Here is a 6,571-nt window from a genome sequence, read left to right on the forward strand (position 1 = left end):
GTGAAGGTATGCGTAGCGTACTTCACTTTGTCCTCTTCAGTACACTTACTTATGGCAAACACCGATTCGACCTTCTCGGTCCACCGTTTCAATCCGATCGGTCCTTCGGTTCCATCAAATTCCAAAGGTTTGCAGGCAGTGAATTCTTTGTAGGTGCATCCTACACGATTTCCTGTACTGCTAGATCCAAGGTTATTGTTGGTATGTAGCGCAGCCTGTACTGCGGCTATGTTTGAAGCTAGAAAAGTACGGAATTCCTCTTCATTCATATTCACGGTGTGTCGAGTAGTCGGTGCCATTTCCTTCAAAATAGTCAAATGGAACAAGTTAATCATACAGAATATTAAGAGTAGTTAATAGTATTTCGTAGCATAATATGAACTCATTTATAAAAGCTTTTTCTTCATATTAGCGTTTTATAAGTTTAAATTCGGGTAGTACCTACCCGTTAAGTTCATACTTAGTAGCTAATATACAATTCAACTACTACAATTCTATATGAAAAACTGATTATAATAATATTTCGCGTTCAAACTTTTATACAATATTTTACAAACTTACAATACCGCTTATTTTACATAAAGCATGAAATATAGCACACAATAACTTTGATACAAGATAGTTGTGAAGATAATTCTAGCTAGTACACAAGTCGTTCAGCAAAGGCAATAAAGACACGTAATTCATACGTCCAGAAACAAGTCATGCATTCTGGTTTTACTAGGACTACTTCCCATCCTTGGTCTTGTGCAACATAACCGTTATGGCCGTTGATAAGACAGCGTGTTGTAACGTCGTCAAAGGGACGAGGGTTACGTAATGTCCAACAGTCCCGTAATAATCTAAAAACCTCATTTCTTACCCCAATTACCGACTCCGTCACTTGTGGAAATGTTTTGTTTAATAGTTGTAGCCCGATGTTCTTGTTCTCACTTTGGTGAGAAGCGAACATTACTAATCCGTAAGCATAACATGCTTCTTTATGTTGCATGTTAGCCGCTTTTTCTAAATCACGAAGTCCAATATTCAGATATATTGAGTCAAAATAATTTCTTAACCCGTTGCGTAAAATAGCATTTGGGTTCCCCGCAATATATGCGTCAAAGTAAACACATCGTAACTTATGGGTTTCCCAATGTGATATCCCCCATCTTTCAAACGAAAGTCTCTTATAAACCAAGACATTCTTGGAACGTTCTTCGAATGTCTTACAAACTGATCTCGCCTTAAATAGTTGTGCCGAGGAATTCTGGCCGACTCTAGACAAGATTTCATCAATCATGTCTCCGGGTAGGTCTCTTAAAATATTGGGTTGTCTATCCATTTTGTGTTTTTAAACTGTAAAATAGACAAGAGTTAGATTCATAAAAAAATACTTATTAATACAAGCAATTTTTACATATATCATAAAGCATAAGAACACTATATTACATATATTACACCACACGAATACAACTATCTTATTCCGACTCGCTCGTTTCTTCTTCTTCGGTTTTGGTTCGTTTTGCCAAGTTTCTAGGGATATATGATGTTCCCCTAATACGAGCCGTCGTTGTCCACATTGGTTTAGGAAAACCTGGTGGTTTAGAGGTTCCCGGGTCATTGTTACAACTTAAGAACTTCGGGGGTTGACGATACATATAAAGTTCATCGGGGTTGGAATTAGATTTCTCTATTTTTATGCCCTTTCCCTTATTATTTTCTTTTGCCTTTTTAAATTCAGTTGGGGTAATTTCTATAACATCATTGGAATTCTCGTCGGAATCCGATTCATCGGAGAATTGGTAATCCTCCCAATATTTTGCTTCCTTGGCGGAAACACCATTGACCATAATTAACCTTGGTCGGTTGGTTGAGGATTCTCTTTTACTTAACCGTTTTATTATTTCCCCCACCGGTTCCGATTCTTCTTCCGGTTCCGATTCTTCGTCCGGTTCTGATTCTTCTTCCGGTTCCGACTCTTCTTCCGGTTCCTCTTCGGGAACTTGTGAATCAGTCCACGAATCATTCCAATTTTCATTTGACTCTTCATTATTATTAGGTGAGTCAATGGGACTTGTTCTAGAGGTAGACATCTATCACATAATATCAAACACGTTAAGAGATTAATATATCACATAATATTCATATGTTAAAAATATATAGTTTCCAACAAAAATGTTAAGCAATCATTTTTAAAGAAAACATGGTCGAAGTCCAGAATCACTAATGCATCCTAACAAACTCGATAAGACACACTAATGCAAATTTTCTGGTTCTCTAAGACCAACGCTCTGATACCAACTGAAATGTCCCGTTCTTATTGATTAAAAACGTTCCATATTAATTGATTTCGTTGCGAGGTTTTGACCTCTATATGAGACGTTTTTCAAAGACTGCATTCATTTTAAAACAAACCATAACCTTTATTTCATCAATAAAGGTTTAAAAAGCTTTACGTAGATTATCAAATAATGATAATCTAAAATATCCTGTTTACACACGACCATTACATAATGGTTTACAATACAAATATGTTACAACAAAATAAGTTTCTTGAATGCAGTTTTTACACAATATCATACAAGCATGGACTCCAAATCTCGTCCTTATTTAAGTATGCGACAGCGGAAGCTCTTAATAATCACCTGAGAATAAACATGCTTAAAACGTCAACAAAAATGTTGGTGAGTTATAGGTTTAACCTATATATATCAAATCATAATAATAGACCACAAGATTTCATATTTCAATACACATCCCATACATAGAGATAAAAATCATTCATATGGTGAACACCTGGTAACCGACATTAACAAGATGCATATATAAGAATATCCCCATCATTCCGGGACACCCTTCGGATATGATATAAATTTCGAAGTACTAAAGCATCCGGTACTTTGGATGGGGCTTGTTGGGCCCAATAGATATATCTTTAGGATTCGCGTCAATTAGGGTGTCTGTTCCCTAATTCTTAGATTACCAGACTTAATAAAAAGGGGCATATTCGATTTCGATAATTCAACCATAGAATGTAGTTTCACGTACTTGTGTCTATTTTGTAAATCATTTATAAACCTGCATGTATTCTCATCCCAAAAATATTAGATTTTAAAAGTGGGACTATAACTCACTTTCACATATTTTTACTTCGTCGGGAAGTAAGACTTGGCCACTGGTTGATTCACGAACCTATAACAATATATACATATATATCAAAGTATGTTCAAAATATATTTACAACACTTTTAATATATTTTGATGTTTTAAGTTTATTAAGTCAGCTGTCCTCGTTAGTAACCTACAACTAGTTGTCCACAGTTAGATGTACAGAAATAAATCGATAAATATTATCTTGAATCAATCCACGACCCAGTGTATACGTATCTCAGTATTGATCACAACTCAAACTATATATATTTTGGAATCAACCTCAACCCTGTATAGCTAACTCCAACATTCACATATAGAGTGTCTATGGTTGTTCCGAAATATATATAGATGTGTCGACATGATAGGTCGAAACATTGTATACGTGTCTATGGTATCTCAAGATTACATAATATACAATACAAGCTGATTAAGTTATGGTTGGAATAGATTTGTTACCAATTTTCACGTAGCTAAAATGAGTAAAATTATCCAATCTTGTTTTACCCATAACTTCTTCATTTTAAATCCGTTTTGAGTGAATCAAATTGCTATGGTTTCATATTGAACTCTATTTTATGAATCTAAACAGAAAAGTATAGTTTTATAGTCGGAAAAATAAGTTACAAGTCGTTTTTGTAAAGGTAGTCATTTCAGTCGAAAGAACGACGTCTAGATGACCATTTTAGAAAACATACTTCCACTTTGAGTTTAATCATAATTTTTGGATATAGTTTCATGTTCATAATAAAAATCATTTTCTCAGAATAACAACTTTAAAATCAAAGTTTATCATAGTTTTTAATTAACTAACCCAAAACAGCCCGCGGTGTTACTACGACGGCGTAAATCCGGTTTTACGGTGTTTTTCGTGTTTCCAGGTTTTAAATCATTAAGTTAGCATATCATATAGATATAGAACATGTGTGTAGTTAATTTTAAAAGTCAAGTTAGAAGGATTAACTTTTGTTTGCGAACAAGTTTAGAATTAACTAAACTATGTTCTAGTGATTACGAGTTTAAACCTTCGAATAAGATAGCTTTATATGTATGAATCGAATGATGTTATGAACATCATTACTACCTTAAGTTCCTTGGATAAACCTACTGAAAAAGAGAAAAATGGATCTAGCTTCAACGGATCCTTGGATGGCTCGAAGTTCTTGAAGCAGAATCATGACACGAAAACAAGTTCAAGTAAGATCATCACTTGAAATAAGATTGTTATAGTTATAGAAATTGAACAAAAGTTTGAATATGATTATTACCTTGTATTAGAATGATAACCTACTATAAGAAACAAAGATTTCTTGAGGTTGGATGATCACCTTACAAGATTGGAAGTGAGCTAGCAAACTTGAAAGTATTCTTGATTTTATGTAACTAGAACTTGTAAAATATATGAAGAACACTTAGAACTTGAAGATAGAACTTGAGAGAGATCAATTAGATGAAGAAAATTGAAGAATGAAAGTGTTTGCAGGTGTTTTTTGTCGTTGGTGTATGGATTAGATATAAAGGATATGTAATTTTGTTTTCATGTAAATAAGTCATGAATGATTACTCATATTTTTGTAATTTTATGAGATATTTCATGCTAGTTTCCAAATGATGGTTCCCACATGTGTTAGGTGACTCACATGGGCTGCTAAGAGCTGATCATTGGAGTGTATATACCAATAGTACATACATCTAAAAGCTGTGTATTGTACGAGTACGAATACAGGTGCATACGAGTAGAATTGTTGATGAAACTGAACGAGGATGTAATTGTAAGCATTTTTGTTAAGTAGAAGTATTTTGATAAGTGTATTGAAGTCTTTCAAAAGTGTATAAATACATATTAAAACACTACATGTATATACATTTTAACTGAGTCGTTAAGTCATCGTTAGTCGTTACATGTAAGTGTTGTTTTGAAACCTTTAGGTTAACGATCTTGTTAAATGTTGTTAACCCAATGTTTATAATATCAAATGATATTTTAAATTATTATATTATCATGATATTATCATGTATGAATATCTCTTAATATGATATATATACATTAAATGTCGTTACAACGATAATCGTTACATATATGTCTCGTTTCAAAATCATTAAGTTAGTAGTCTTGTTTTTACATATGTAGTTCATTGTTAATATAATTAATGATATCTTTACTTATCATAATATCATGTTAACTATATATATAACCATATATATGTCATCATATAGTTTTTACAAGTTTTAACGTTCGTGACTCACCGGTCAACTTGGGTGGTCAATTGTCTATATGAAACCTATTTCAATTAATCAAGTCTTAACAAGTTTGATTGCTTAACATGTTGGAAATATTTAATCATGTAAATATCAATCTCAATTAATATATATAAACATGGAAAAGTTCGGGTCACTACATAAATTTTAGCAGAAAACACTATTAAATACGATACAATTTTACACAAGATATTTATTTATTTATAGAATGGATATACTTAAACCTTGCTACAACACTTATAGGCAGTGTACCTAATCGTACAGTAGTGTAGTTTTTAGTAAGTCCGGTTCGTTCCACAGGGAAATCTTTAAACAAAGCTCAACGCTATATTAGTTTACTTTTATTAAAAATACAAATATATATATATAAGTAATATTATTATTATAAAGGGGGGTTTTTACCGTTTAATGACCGGTTTGACGATTTTAAGACTTTAGTCGCAGTTAAAACCTAATGTAAAATATTAAATAAATAAGAGACTTAATTTAAAGCGTAAAGTAAATAACGATAATGAAATTGCAATAAAAGTGCGATAAAATAAACTTGCGATAATTAAAAAGTACGATAATTAAAAGTGCAATTAAATAACAATAAATAAAAGTGCGATAATTAGAAGTGCAATTAAATATAAAATAAAGGAAATTAAATATGAAATAAAAGAATTATGCTTATTTAAACTTCCGTAATCATGATGTTTGACGTGTTGATTTTAGTTTTATGCCCATGGGTTAATTGTCCTTTGTCCTGGATTATTTAATATGTCCGTCTGGTTTTTGTCCATAACAGTCCATCAGTCATAAATATAAAGTGCGAGTGTCCTCGTCAAATTATCCTTATACCCGAAGTTAAATATTTCAACTAATTGGGGATTCGAATTGTAACAAGGTTTTAATACTTTGTTTAATGAATACACCAGGTTATCAACTGCGTGTAAACCAAGGTTTTACTACTTTGTTAACAATTACACCAATTACCCTTGAATGTAATTTCACCCCTGTTTTAATTATTCTAGTGGCTATTAATCCATTCCCGTGTCCGGTTAAATGAATGATTATTCGTACATATAAATACCCCGCCCATCGTGTCCGATCGAGTTTATATGGTAATTTATAGGGACGCCCAATTGTAAATCTTTATATTAACATTAACAAACTATCATTTAGTTAAACAAATATAAAG

The sequence above is a fragment of the Rutidosis leptorrhynchoides genome, chromosome 7, assembly GCF_046630445.1.
Source record: "Rutidosis leptorrhynchoides isolate AG116_Rl617_1_P2 chromosome 7, CSIRO_AGI_Rlap_v1, whole genome shotgun sequence".
NCBI classification, from domain to species: Eukaryota; Viridiplantae; Streptophyta; class Magnoliopsida; order Asterales; family Asteraceae; genus Rutidosis; species Rutidosis leptorrhynchoides.